Source organism: Amblyraja radiata, chromosome 35 (genome assembly GCF_010909765.2).
Source record: "Amblyraja radiata isolate CabotCenter1 chromosome 35, sAmbRad1.1.pri, whole genome shotgun sequence".
In the NCBI taxonomy this organism is placed as follows: domain Eukaryota; kingdom Metazoa; phylum Chordata; class Chondrichthyes; order Rajiformes; family Rajidae; genus Amblyraja; species Amblyraja radiata.
In genome coordinates, this window is record NC_045990.1 from 9109260 (window position 1) to 9125156 (window position 15897).

Sequence of the window (15897 nt, forward strand, 5' to 3'; positions counted from 1 at the left end):
CCAAGTAGTTTGGTAATCAGTGCAAATGCAGTGAAGTAGGGGTGCAATGAAAATCTTACTTACAGCAGCATCATAGGCACATAGACTCAGATACCACAAAAACAATTACTTAAATGTTACAAGAACAGTGAAAAAGACGGCAAGAACCATTAAACGTCACACAGCACGGAAATTCCCCCTTGCCCAACTTGTTCATGCCAACCAATATGCCCCATCTACACTAGTCTTACCTGCATACATTTGCCCATACCACTCTAAACCTTTCCTAACCATGTACCGAACCAAATATCTTTATAAATGTTGTAGTACCTACCTCGGTTACCTCTTTTGATAGCTTGTTCCATATGCCCACCACCCTCGGAGTGAAAACATTATGCCGTGGGTTCCTATTAAATCGCCCCCTCTCACCTTGATCTTTTGTCCAGTGCTTACGATATGATAAACTTTATTCATCCCCAGAGGGAAATTGGTCTGCCAACAGTCGCAACAAACGAGGTGCACAAAAACTTGAAATTAGAAGTGAAAAATAACAGATAAGGACAAGCGACTGTTGGCTGGGTGCCGTGTGCACAATGCCTAAACTGGAACGGACAAACCTGGGCAGAGGATTCCAAAACTACAGTGCTCCCTTGGGTCCCCTTTTGTCTCCCACTGTCCCTCACAGCAGTCTCCCCAGGCCGGGTCCTCCTTTGTTCTTCATGTCAGACACCCGACAGTGGGTTCCCCTTGTCTTTCCCCCACCTCACGCTCCACTACCATCGAGGTTGCCAATGCTGATGCTCTGTTGCTGCCGAGGCTCCCATCGCCGCCAAGGCTCCTGTTGCCAACGAGGCTCCTTCGGTTCAGACAGGCCTCCCCACTCTAAGTAAAATACTTTATCGATTACCCCTCATGATTTTGTAGCCTCCAAGATGAATGTAAAACAAGTATACAACTAGAAAGCAAGTCCGTGGTAGTGCAAGAGTTGGTCTGTAGTGTTCCATTGCTGAGGTAGGATTAGGGTTGCGGAGGTCGATTGAAGAACCTGCTGGCTCTAGGGAAGAAGCTGATCTGGAACCTGGTGGTGCGAGGACTTAAAGCTTATTGCTACCTCTTGCCTGTCGGTAGCAATGAGAAGAGTGCATAGGCCGGACAGTGTGGTTCATTGGTGATAGATACTGTCTTCCTAAGGCAGCGACTCAAATATGCTTGTGATGGTTGGGAGAGCTGTGCATGTGATGGTGCATCACTCTGCAGCCTTTTGCTGTGTGTTTGGCATTGCCAGGCCATGATCTAACTAGTTGGGATACTTTCCACAGTACATGTGTAAAAGTTTAAGAGTATTTGGTGAAGTGCTGAATCTCTCTAAACTTTTAACTTGTGCACCTTTGTGATTACATCTTAGTTCTGTGCCCAGGGCAGGCCATCTGCGATATTAATGCCTGCAGTTTGAAAGTGTCCACTGCCAGCCCACTGGTGAAAACTGGCATGAGATTGTTCTCCTGGCCACTACACACACACACACAGTTTAAGTAATCAAGTCAAGCACAGCACATATACTGTACATAGTCGCGTCACTCCAGTTACAACAGGGTTCCATTCTGAAACTAGACTAGAGAGACTAGAGGCCCTTTGGCCCATCAAGTCCGCACTGGTTCAATGTTATCCCATTTTCCCATCCACTCCCTACATAATAGGAGTAGGTAGGTCGCAATTACCCCGTACACTAGCACTATCCGACACACTCGGGACAATTCACAGAAGCCAATTAGCCTACAAACCTCTACATCTTTGCTTCTTCTTACATGTGGCGTGCACAGCCTAAAATTGTTGGACAACTTGTTCTATTTGATCTTCTGTTTGTGCACGTTGAGTTGATTGCATTAGTCGAAACAGGGCGGACCACGTGAACGTTGAAATCTTCCACCCCTACATCTTTGCAATGTGGGAGGAATCGGGAGCAGCTGGAGAAAACCCACACGGTCACAGGGAGAGCGTACAAACTCCGTACAGACAGCACCGTTAGCCAGGATCGAACCTGCTTCTCTGGCGCTGTAAGACATCAACTCTACCTCTGTGCCACCGTGCCACCCCCTTCCTGAAGTTCTGAAAATTAACAAGGACCTGCTGAGTGGGCAGGCGAGGGAAGTTTTAACGGAATAGATCGGGTAGACGCCCAGAGTAGGGGAATCGAAAACCAGAGGACACAGTTTCAAGGTGAAGGGGGAAAGATTTCATCGTAGACTAAGGGGTGACTTTTTCATGAAAAGAGTGGTAGGTGTATGGAATGAGCTGCCAGAGGAGGTAGTTGAGGCGGGTATTATCGCAACATATAAGAAACATGGACAGGGCAGGTTTAGAGGGATATGGCAGGTGAGACTGGTGTAGATGGGAGATATTGGCCTGTGTGGGCAAGTTGGGCCAAGGGGCTTGTTTCCAAGCTGTGTGACTCTATGACTGCTGGCCAGTCTCACTGGCTCTTTTCACCACTCCTAGCCCTGAATACTGGGAGTCCAGGGGATGGGGAGAGAAGGCACGTGAATGTGCCTTGCTCCCACCAGGTACATGGATAGGATAGGTTTGGAGGGTTAAAGGGCCAAACGCAGGCAGGTAGGTCTAGTGTAGAAGGGGCATCTCGGTTAGCATAGGCAAGTTGGGCCGAAGAGCCTGTTCCTGTGCTACATGACTGACTAAGATGCCTTCAGGAGCTGGCAAATCCACCCCGCTGGTCTCCCAAGCACTCACTCTGGGGCATCTATAAGTCAGGAGGCTGTAATCTAGGAAAGACATTCACGTGATGTAGATGAATGGTCTATATAACCCTGCCAAACATCAAGGTTTTGCAAGTGATCCAGCGTAAACCAAAACCAGAAATTATCCTGGAGGATTTCAGCTGGTATATTTAATAGGTTTTTGATAACAGCTCTTGCAATTAACTTCAATGGAACAAAGTGATCTTTGTAATATGAGCTTTTGTTCTCAAGGTTATTTCCTGGCTGACTAGTTTCCACCAGGCAAATGTGATTAGCTGGGGACAATAAATAGCATGCAAAATTATATCGTGCGAGCAGCTCTACCAATTGCGGCTCTGTCTGTGCAGAGTTTGCACGCTCTCCCTGTGACCGTGTAGGTTTTCTCCGGGTGCTCCGGTTTCCTTCCACACTCCAACGATGTATAGGTTTGTAGCTTAATTGGCTTCTGTAAATTGTCCCTAGTGTGTAGGATAGTCCTAGTGTATAGGGTGATTGCGGACTCGGTGGGCCGAAGGGCCTGTTTCCAAGTTGTATCTCTGAAGTAATAAAAGCAATAAAGTACAGTTCCCCTGAAAGTGACCATGTAGACAGGGTGGTGACAAAGGCATGCGGCAGGCTTGCATTAATTAGTTGTGGCATAGAGCGATCACAAGAGGTGAAGCATCATGTTGCAATTGTACCAAATATTGGTCAGGCAAAACTTAATCAGTACTGACATGCAGCCTGACCAACATTTGGCACAACTGTAACATGATGCTTTTGGAAGAATGGGATTAATCTTGAGAGGGGACAGAAAGGATTTCACAAGGTTGTTGTTGAGACTGGAGGCCATAAGTTTACAGTGAGAGAGGAATGATTCACAGGGGACCTGAAGGGCAAATTTTTCACCTAGAGGGTGGTGGGCATATGGAATGAGCTGCCAGAGGTAATGTTAGAGGCAGGTAGAATTATAATATTTAAAATACATTTGTACATTTATAGGAAAGATATGGAGCCAAACGCTGGGCAAATGGGATTAGCTTAGATAGGCAAATAAGGCGCAAAGTGCTGTAGTAACTCCGGCGGTTCAGGCAGCATCCCTGAAGAATATGGATGGATGACGTTTAAGGTCGGGACCTTTTTTCAGACTCTGTAAACCGGACTCTGTAAACTATTTGTAAACCAGCATCAGCAGTTCCTTGTTTCTCGATCAGATAGGCATCTTGGTTGGCTTAGATGAGTTGAGCTGAAGGGCCTGTTTCCATGCTGTATTAAATCAGCAATTATAATTGAGAAACAATACAAACAGACTGTTTGAAGATGCAAGCAATTACAGATGCTGGCAGATGTTTGTACAATACATAAAGTACTGGAGTAGCTCAGTGGGTCAGGCAGCATCTGTGGAAAAATCGACAGCTGATGTTTCATGTCGGGGTCATTTTTCTACCTGATTAAAGTGGGGGAGGGGGAGAAAGCTGGTAAAGAGGTGGGGGTGGGACACAACTTGGAGAGTGCTAGGTATATACAGGTGTGGAGGTTAGATTTACAGATGGGTGGACAAAGGCTCGAAATGGAAAGCAGACAAAAGGGTGTCAGACAAAGAGTGAAATAGGAATGAGATGTGAAGCCAGAGGGAGGCGTATAAGGCGGGACGGTGGTGCAGCGGTAGAGTTGCTGCCTTACACTGCCAGAGACCCGGGTTCGATCCTGACTGCGGGTGCAGTCTATACGGAGTTTGTACGTTCTCCCCATGGGATTTCTCCGGGATATCCAGTTTCCTCCCACACCCCAAAGACATTCAGGTTTGTAGGCTAATTGGCTTGGTAACATTTTAAATTGTCCCTAGTGTGTGCATGAGTGTTAGTGTGCAGGGATCGTTGGTCGGCATGGACTTGGTGGGCCGAAGGGCCTGTTTCCACGCTGTACACAACTTAATTCTGCACCTTGGTGATTGCCAGTCACCCCCTCCCGGACACTCCTTCCCCCAGAAAAATTGCATTACTACTACTGTATGTACATATATATATTTTACTGTTCCATTATTCTGTGTTCGCTCTGAATCTGTATTTGAATCTGAATCTGTATCTCTAAACTAAACTATCCAGGTGTAAGGGGGTGGTGGGTTGTGGGAGTGGGGAAGGAAGCAGGGTGGCAAAAAGAAGGGTCAGACTTGAAACGTCATCTGTCCATTCCCTCCGCAGCTGCTGCCTGACCCGCTGAGTTACTCCAGCACTTTGGTTGTTTTCCCCCTCAAGATTCCAGCATCGGCAGTCTCTAGTGTCCATTATAATTACGGATTTGAATGTAGCTACACTTTACAAGTGTTGTGCAACCAGAACTCAAACATTACTGCAATGCAGCCTGACCAACAATTGGCACAACTGTAACATGATGCTGTAGGAAGGATGGGGTTAACCAATCCTAGCATGTGTGTAGGTTGGTGTTAATGTGCAGGGATCGCTGGTCGGTGCCAAAGGACCTGTTTCCACGCTGTATCTCTAAACTAAACTAAACTAAACTAAACTAAACTAAACTAAACTAAACTAAACTAAACTAAACTAAACACCAAGGAAACTAGTACCCAGGGGCAATGTTCTCCTATTTCTCCAGTGCGTTCCCATGCCTCCTCCAATGTACATTATTGGCCAATTGAGGTTACACCAGTTTACCCTCAGTCTTTCTGCCTTGGGAAATCACGGGACAAAAGTTACAAACTAGGATTTTCAGTGAATCACAGGGAGATTGCTGAGCAATATATTAAAATAGATAAATTGCCACCCCCATTTAATGTGTAGGTGACTGATAATCTTGTAGGAAATAGAAAATAAAATGTTGAGTATGTTACTTGGCAGCTGTTACAATAAATAACAAATTATAAATTGGAAAGGGTGCAGCAGAGATTCACCAGGAGGTTATCCGGGCTTGTGGGCTTGAGGAAGAGGAGGTAGTTGGAAAAGCTGGGACTTTTTCCTTGGAATGTAGGGGGCCGAGGGGTGACCTTATAGAGGTGTACAAGATCATGAGGGACCTGGATAAAGTGGACGCTCACAGTATTTTGCCCAGGGTAGAGGATTGTAAAATTAGAGGGCACAGGCTTCAGGTGAGAGGGGAGAGATTTAACATAGAGCACAGGGATGGCCCTTCGGCCCACATTGTTTGCACCAATTATGATGCCATTAAGCTTATATTACCTGCTTGTACATGATCCATATCAAAATAGCTCAGATATAAACCATGCATAGACACAACCAGTTCAAACTCAAGTACAATAGGTAGAGCAAAGGGGATCATACAGAGTGCAGAATACTGTATAGTTCTCAGCATTGTAGCGCATCAGGGAGTGAATGATTTGTTACTGAGGACCCATGTGCTCTGTGGGGTAGAGGTGAATCTTTCAGTAGTGAAGGAAGGAACTGCAGATGCTGGTTTAAATCGAAGATAGACACAAAATGCTGGAGTAACTCAGCGGGACAGGCAGCATCTCTGGAGAGAAGGAATGGGCGACATTTCGGGTCGAGACCCTTCTTCAGATCAGTCTGAATTGGACAGTACCATGGTTTACGTGTTCAAGAAGGAACTGCAGATGCTGGAAAATCGAAGGTAGACAAAATTGCTGGAGAAACTCAGCGGGTGCGGCAGCATCTATGGAGCGAAGGAAATAGGCAACCATGGTTTATGCAAGGACTGTTCAGAATGCCTGATAACAGAGGGGAAGAAGCTGTTCCTGAGTCTGGTGGTGCGCACCTGTATTTTCTGCCAGGTGGGGGCAGGGAGAAGGAGAGAAAGACTGTGCTGGAGAGTTTAGTTGAGTTTAGCGATACAGTGCGGAAACAGGCCCTTCTGCCCACCGAGTCCACATCTCCATTGCACCATTCATTCACTGTCGCTAGTCTCTTGTGTCAGAGATTCTGGCGTTTGTGCCATTGTTTTGAACGCTGGTTGGCACAGATCCATCGATAACCTTTGAAGGATCTCTCAAGCACTTGTCAACAGAATGTTAAAATTCCACAGCCTTTAGCATGCTGGTGTGGGATATTTCAGAAGACCCAGGAATGTAAACAGCAAGCTACTGGCAGGTTTCAAACAGCAATGCGTACTGATAGATTTGTGTCGAGATTTGCTTGTGTTTCAGTTGGGGGGGGGGGGGGGGTTTCCTCGAACATTAGGGCTCAGTCTTTGGTTGGTGAATTGGGTTTGAGCCACATCTTCCCCACTGCCATCCAATGTGGTTCTTCTTCTTCTTGTGTATGACGTGCACAGCCTAAAGTTGTAGGACAACTTGTTCTTATTTGACCTTATTTGATTGTGCACGCCGGGTTGATTGCATTCGTCGAAACAGTGAAGGTTGCAATCTTCCACCCCATCCAATGTGGTTAACCTGCCCTCTAACTCCTCACACCTGGAAGGGCGTCACGGAGGCGCAGTGGTAGAGTTGCTGCCATATAGCTCCAGAGACCTGGGTTCGATCCTGACTTCGGGTGCTTATCTGTACGGAGTTTGTATGTTCTCCCCGTGACCTGCGTGGGTTTTCTCCGGTAGGGTGGTGCAGGGTTGTAGGTTAATTGGCTTGGTATAATTGTAAATTGTCCCCAGTGTGTAGGGGGTCAGTGCGGACTCGATGGGCCGAAGGGCCTGTTTCCATGCTATATCTCTAAACTAAACTGAACTAAACTAAGCTAAACTAAACTAAATTAAATTAAACACCTGCCTCAAATTCTACATGTTTTGTAGACCTTTAACCAGCAGAAACCCATCAGTCACACTCCTACTCATTTTAGTTTTGAGATACAGCGCGGAAACAGGCCATTGGGCCCACCGAGACCATGCCAACCAGCGATCCCCGCACACATACACTATCCCACACACACTAGGGGACAATTTACCATTATACCAAGCCAATATGCCTACAAACCTGCATGTCTTTAGAGTGTGGGAGGAAACCGGAGACCCCATGGGAAAACCCACGCAGGTCACGGGGAGAACATGCAAACTCCGTGCAGACAGCACCCGTAGTCAGGACTGAACCCGGGTCCCTGGCGCTGTGAGGCAGCAACTCTACCACTGTGCCGGTGGTGGAGGCAGATGTGATATTGGTGTTTATGAGGCTTAGAGAAAGGTACGTGGATGTACAGGGAAATGGAGGGATATGGATCACGTGGAAACAGGTGTAATCTTGGTATCATGTTAGGCACAGACATTGTGGGCCGAAGGGCCTGTTCCTGAGCTATACTGTTCTATGTTCTAAAGCTTTTGCAACTGACGAGCGGGCATGAACCGTTTCCATGGTTACATGGGTTAAGGCCTATTCATTAGTAGTATAATCAACATACTGGCATCTAAACCATTAATCTTCCAAAGGTATTCTTAGCTGTAACAGAGACTTAATCGACTATAATTATTTGGCTATTTACTGTGCATCTAATACCCAACTATTAAATAACTGGCTTGTGTTACTGAAACTATCCTTTCTGTGATATAACTCAGGAGGGAGTTTAGCTTCATAAAGGTGTCATTGGTTTGGACAATTGTTGAGGAAAGACTTGGATAAAGTGGCCAAATGTTTTACAATCCCTCCCTTTGATCCCCTTAAAAACAGACACGTTGGAAGTAGGAGAGGGAGTGGGCAAAGTAAGGAGACAAAGTGCCATAGGAAGGAACTGCAGATGCTGGTTTACACCGAAGATGGACTCAAAATGGTGGAGTAACTCAACGGGACAGGCAGCATCTCTGGAGACCATGGATTGGTTGGGACCCTTCTTCAACTGTCGCTGGGAGAAAGGTTCATGGGAGTAGGCCATTCAGCCCCTCAAGCCTATCCCACCCCAAGGTGGCAAGATCTGACCCTTTGCCACATCTACTAATCTTCATATGAGTGCAGAGAAAAGTTGTGCAACTTTTCACCACTCAAGGCCTGCTTTCTCTGTCAGAGCTGACTTCTGCAAAACTAGTAATAAAGGCAGCAAATGTGGAAACACTCAGGAAGCCAGGCTTCATTCTGTGTTGTGGGGCAGGTCTGACCCAACACTAACATCTGTAAGTTTGCGGATGACACAAAGCTGGGTGGCAGTGTGTGCTGTGAGGAGGATGCTATGAGGATGCAGGGTGACTTGGATAGGTTGGGTGAGTGGGAAGAAGCATGGCAGATGCAGTATAATGTGGATAAATGTGAGGTCATTCACTTTGGTGGCAAGAACAGGGGGGCAGATTATTATCTGATGGATGTCATATTAGGAGAAGGGGAGGTGCAACAAGACATTTCTCCATCTATGACTCCATCTACACTTCACGCTGCCTCAGAAAAGTAGGCAACATCATCAAAGACTTGTCCCATCCCGGTCATTCCTTCTCCTCACCCCCATCATGTACAGAAGTTTGAAAGAGCACACCACCAGAGTCAGGAACAGCTCGGTTTATCAGGCTTCTGAACGGTCCTTCCATAAACTAGGATACTGTCCGCTTCACCTCTACCTCAATGCAGACATTAGACGTTGTCTCTGGAGCTGATATACTACAATACGGAGAACTATATTCTGCATACTGTATCTTGCCCTTTGCTCTATCCATTATACTTGAGTTTGAACTGATTGTATCTATGTATGGCATATCTGAACTGCTTGGTTAGTTTGCAAAACAAAGCTTTTCACAGTACCTCGGTACAGGTGACGATCATAAACCTAAACATTCACACTTCCAGAACACAGCGCTCTTAATAAATGGTGGCTGATCTCACTGTGCAAGCTTCACTGATCCACAGTCATAGCGGATGTCACCAGTGGACTGGGACTCATCGGGAGATCAGAAATTCCTTCCGTGTAGCAGTTGAGTGAGATGGGAACAGGCGCACTGTGTTATTCTCAGTGTAACAGGAAAAGCCAGATTATATTGTCTCCCCTGTGTTTATTTCGGTTTAGCCTTAGAGAGATATATCGCATGGAAAGGCCCTTCGGCCCACCGAGTCCACGTTGAACAGCGATCACCTGTTCACACTAGATCTATGCTATCCCACTTTCTCATCCACTCCCTCCACACTAGGGGGCAATTTACAGAGGGCCAATTAACTTACAAACCCGCACGTCTTTGGGACGTGTGGGAGGAAACCGGAGCACCCACGCGGTCACGGGGAGAACGTGCAAACTCCATACAGACAGCACCCGTGGTCAGGATCGAACCCGGGTCTCTGGCGCTGTGTGAGGCAGCGGCTCTACCAGCTGTGCCAGCCACAATGGGTGCGGGTGGGGATAAAAGGTAAATGGGGGTCTCGGGGAATTGAGATGAGTGCAGAGAGGAGGGAGAAGGAGCAGGGTGTTGGGGGGGTTGCTGCGGAAACGGGGCGAAGACAGAGGTGCTGCCTGCAAAGCTGACTAACTTTGGAGATCATGGCTTTTTACTGAGCCCGGTAGGTGTGCCAGGTCCAGTGGGTATCAGGGAGATCTAACCCCAACCACCTTCCTCTCGCCCCGAGGGGATAATGGAGATCACATCACCCCAGCAGCGTGGGGCGGCCCCTCACAAGTATAGGACCACACTTGGAGCACTGTGAGCAGTGCCAGTCGCCTAGCTCTGGGAAGGATGTCAGGAGACTCTAGCATTGACCTTGCCAGAGTCTCTGGGAACTGTCTCGCTGTGATCCTCCACAGCCAAACGCCTGTTGCCTGGCAACTCCCAAGCTCCGGGCTTGCTTTACTTCACGGCTCAACGGAGAAGAATTCATTTTCTGGCTCGGTTCTTCAAAGGGCAGTGGGACAGGGCTGGGGTCCGGGGGGGGGAGGAGGAGGTGGGCTTAGCGGAGGGAGGGTCCACCAAGGCTGTGAGAGAGGGAAGGAAGATACAAAGTGCCGGAGTAACCACGTTTAGTTTCAAAGCTCTGAACTACAACAGACTATAATTAGTATTGCACTCATTCTTTATAAGAACCTTAAGGGAATGGAATAAATTAGACAACAATATAATCACTAGACAGTTTTAAGGGGGCACTAACAGCACGTTAGTGTGTACAACACATCCAAGTTGTCGATATGCAGAGTAAGGCCCTGCCGACTACAAATGCAGAAGATTCAGAAGATATAAGTGTTTATTTATTGAGTATGTGTGCATGTGTATATATAATAATAATAATAATAATAATAATAATAATAATAATAATAATAATAATAATAATAATAAATACTTTATTGATCCCCTCAGGGAAATTCAGATGTCCAGAATTTATATACACACTGAACTTTTTTTTCTCCCGTTATGTACCATGTTCACATATTGTGTTGTGCTGCAGCAAGTAAGAATTTCATTGTTCTATCTGGGACACATGTGAATAAAACACTCTTGACTCTTGTTCCTTGTATGTGAATATACTTGGCCAAATAACTTTAAGAAGGAACTGCAGATGCTGGACAATCGAAGGTAGACAAAAATGCTCATTTTTCTTCGAAGGAAATTTCCTTCGCTCCATAGATGCTGCCTCACCCGCTGAGTTTCGCCAGCATTCATTCTTTCATTCATTGTTTAGTTTAGAGATACAGTGCGGAAACAAGCCCTTTGGCCCACTGAGTTCACGCCGACCCAGCACACTAACCTTACACACTAGGGACAATTTTACACTTAGGCCAAGCCAAATAACCTTCAAACCTGTACGTCTTTGGAGTGTGGGAGGAAACCGAAGATCTCGGAGAAAACCCACGCAGGTCACAGGGAGAACGTACAAACTCCGTGTTTGAACCCGGGTCTCTGGCACTGTAAATAAGGCAGTAACTCTACCGCTGCGCCACCGTGGCGTAACCCAGCAACCCCCATCGCAATGCCTTCAATTTAAAATTATAATCCCTGTTGACAAATCCAAATCCCACCCCCATCCCCATCTCCTGCAACCGTCTGAGATCTCATCACCGACTGAATAACTATCGGTTATTCAGTTGGAGGAGAGGGGAAGGGGGGAGGAGAGGAGAGGAGAGGAGAAGAGAGGAGAAGAGAGGAGAAGAGAGGAGGGGAGAGGAGAGAGGAGAGAGGAGAGAGGAGAGAGGAGAGAGGAGAGAAGAGGGGAGAGGAGAGAGGAGAGAGGAGAGGAGAGGAGAGGAGAGGAGAGGAGGTGGGGGAGGGAAGTAGATGAGGGGAGCGGAGAGAGGAGAGGAGGGGAGGGGAGTAGAGAGGAGGGGAGGAGAGCGAGCTCCAGAACTATCAGTGAGGTTCCAGATCCTTTCTGGATTCGTGTATAGGAAAGAACTGCAGATGCTGGTTTAAATCGAAGGTAGACACGAAATGCTGGAGTAACTCAGCGGGACAGGCAGCATCTCTGGAGAGAAGGAATGGGTCTGAACCTGAAATGTTCCATCCTTCTCTCCAGAGATGCTGCGTGTCCCGCTGAGTTACTCCAGCATTTTGTGTCTACCTTCCTTTCTGGATTATCCGTTTTGTCGAACCAACCAAGGACACGGGCTCCGAGCGGAATCCAACGGTATCGGAATAGTCCACCTCGGCCTCGGAAGTCGTCTGTGGGAACGGATTTGCTGGCTGGGCGTCGGGGGCAAACCCGCAGATCGGCCGCGGAAGTCCCAATGAGGTCAAGATCGGCTGCCTCTCCCAGCCTCGGTGCTACATTCTCGGGGAGATTTTTGTAGGGGATTTCAAGTACGCTCTCTTAATTTTGTCCGGATTAAAGGAGGTGCCGGGTCATCGATAGACAATAGGGTGATTTCACGAAAGGTCACTGGAGCGTAAATCCCCACTCACGTGACCGAAAATTTTAACTGGGGGACAAGCGTCACTTCCGGTACATGTTAGTGAATGGGAAAACACGCACTTTCACACCCGTTAAAAACATCGAAAACGGCCAGTTTTTGAGCTGCAATTTACTGAGCCAGTCGGGGTGACCGTGAGGAACAGCTACCTAAATTTACAGTCCAAAAAAAAGATAGAAACTAAGGTAAATACAAGAGGGAGCTGAAGGTGTAAAAAAGGCGGAAGTTGATTGCGGACTTTTTTCTTGGAGATTTAAAGATCCAAAATATCGGGAATTATCGCGTTTGCTCGCTGCATTTCATCAAAAGTGGCATTATTGACTTTGTTATCTTTATTCATTTGTTATATGAAAAGTATTAAAAGTTAGAAACCCGTCAGTAAAATTGCAAAATCGCCCATGGATCTCGGGTGGGTTTTAACATGCAAAATGAAAACGCTTCTGAAGCTACATTTACCATTTAAATAATCGTAAACTCAATGCGTTTGGAAATCAATTTTACTGAGATGCAAGTTTACGATTATTTAAATGGTAAATGGAGCTTCAGAAGCGTTTTCATTTTGCATGTTACAACCCACCCGAGAACCATGGGCGATTTTGCAATTTTACTGACGGGTTTCTAACTTTTAATACTTTTCATATAACAAATGAATAAAGATAAAAAGTCAATAATGCCACTTTTGATGAAATGCAGCGAGCAAACGCGATAATTCCCGATATTTTGGATCTTTAAATCTCCAAGAAAAAAGTCCGCTAGCACTTCCGCCTTTTTTACACCTTCAGCTCGCTCTTGTATTTACCTTAGTTTCTATCTTTTTTTTGGACTGTAAATTTAGGTAGCTGTTCCTCACGGTCACCCCGACTGGCTCAGTAAATTGCAGCTCAAAAACTGGCCGTTTTCGATGTTTTTAACGGGTGTGAAAGTGCGTGTTTTCCCATTCACTAACATGTACCGGAAGTGACGCTTGTCCCCCAGTTAAAATTTTCGGTCACGTGAGTGGGGATTTACGCTCCAGTGACCTTTCGTGAAATCACCCTATAGACAATAGGTGCAGGAGTAGGCCATTTGGCCCTTCGAGCCAGCACCGCCATTCAATGTGATCATGGCTGATCATCCCCAATCAGTACCCCGTTCCTGCCTTCTCCCTATATCCCCTGACTCCGCTATTTTTAAGAGCCCTATCTAGCTCTCTCTTGAAAGCATCCAGAGAACCCGCCTCCACCAGATAATTCCACAGACTCACCACTCTCTGTGAGAAAAAGTGTTTCCTCGTCTCCGTTCTAAATGGCTTACTCCTTATTCTTAAACTGTGGTTCTGGACTCCCCCAACATCGGGAACATGTTTCCTGTCTCTAGAGTGTCCAAACCCGTAACAATCTTATATGTTTTATATGTTCAATGAGATATTGACCAACCTTCAATATGTTTCAGTTGCCGAAAAATCGGTGGTGGATCTATATAACAACTTTTAAAAGACAATTGGATACATTGATAGGAAAAGTTTAGAGGACTATGGGCCAAACGCAGACAGATGGGATTAGTGTCGTGGTCTGCATGGGCAAGTTGGGTCAAAGGGCTTGTTTCTGTGGTGTATGACTGTGTGACTGTCAGTTAAATTCCCAGTGTTTGGAATTTCTTCTCAAAATCCCCCTGAGTTGTAGTGGGAACAGCTGCTCTCAGAGCTCCAGCTGTCTGTGTGGAGTTTCCCCAATGAGAGATTAACCACTGTAAATGGGATTCGGTGAAGGATTGATGTAAATGGATGCTTGGAGGTTGGCATGGACACAGTGGGCCGAAGGGCCTGCTTCTTTATCCGATCAATCTATAACCTACGAGAGCCATACATCAGGGAAACTGGCACTTCAGCCCTTCTTGCCCACGCCGACCAACATGCCCCATCTACACTAGTCCCACCTGCTGCCGGTTGGCCAATATCTCTCTCAACCTTGTGTAGTAATGCCCCTGTCCCACTTAGGAAACCTGAATGGAAACCTCTGGAGACTTTGCGCCCCAACCAAGGTTTCCGTGCGGTTCCCGGAGGTTGCAGGTGGTTGCCGGAGGTTGCAGGTAGTGGAAGCAGGTACGGAGACTGACAAAAACCTCCGGGGACCGCACGGAAACCTTGGGTGGGGCACAAAGTCTCCAGAGGTTTCCGTTCAGGTTTCCTAAGTGGGACAGGGGTAAGGATCTACATATGCTGCTTTACACTGAAGGTAGACACAGAAAGCTACTGTAGTGGATCAGGCAGCATCTCTGGAAAAAAGAATCAGCGACGTTTCGGTTCGAGACCCTTCTTTACACTCATCTTCAGTCTGAAGAAGGGTCTCGACCCGAAACATCACCTGTTCCTTTTCTCCAGAGATGCTGCCTGACCTTCTGAGTTCTTCCAGCATTTTGTGTCTTTCTTCCCTCTAAACATTTCCAGTCCATGTACCTGTCCAAGAGAGGTCAGGGCCCAGATAGTGGTGATTTAGACGGGCTGAATGGCCTGCTCTGTGCTGTAAATTCCTTGGTTGAACCTGTGCCATTGAGTGTTGGACATGGCAGCCACTTGCTGATCCCAGCTCTCGGTCCAAGCAACTTCACACCGTGTAGCTCTGCTCCCTCTGCTGGTCACTCACAGAACAGCCAACCATACTGGAGAAACAAGAAATCGCACATGCCAACTTCTCCCAACCTGTCGGGCAATTATAACTGAGGACCTCACCCCTCAGCCCACCCTCCCCTCCCTTACAACTCTCACACACTTCAATGGCAATTGCCCATATGCTGAATGGCAGCTATATTGAAATAAAGCACGAACAAGGACTGATTCATTTTTGCTGTATTGCAATATGTGGATTACAAAACTCTGATAGATATTTCTGTAAAAAGGATAATACAAAGACACCGAGGAGTAGATCTGGCCTTGATGTTCGGCAGGAAACATTGATAGCACAACTGCTCACTAGTAGGAGATAGAACACAGCATCAGCAGAGGAGTGTGTGCCTGTAAATATTAGCAGAGTAACATACACACGGATACAGCCACTGCGCTGGTTTATATATCAGGGATCGTGCCGGGCACTGTGTATAATCTGGGGCTACTCAGTGCACAGATCCCAGTCCTGACCCTGCTCACGCCCGCTTACAGCAAAACAAAAGGGTGCTTTTAAATTAAGCCTCTTGCACTCTATTAACCAAGGGATGAATGGGGCTCGCAAACTGGCTCTACAGTTCTAACCCTCAAAACGCAAGATAATTTTGATTCCAACCTCGTGGCATGGTGGCGCAGCGATAGAGTTGCTGCCTTACAGCGCCAGAGACCCGGGTTTGATCCTGACTACGGGTGCTGTCTGCATGGAGTCTGTCCGTTCTTCTCGTGACCGTGTGGGTTTTCCCCGGGTGCTCCGTTCCCTCCCATACTCCAAAGACGTACAGGTTAATTGGCTTGGTGAAATTGTGAATTGTCATTA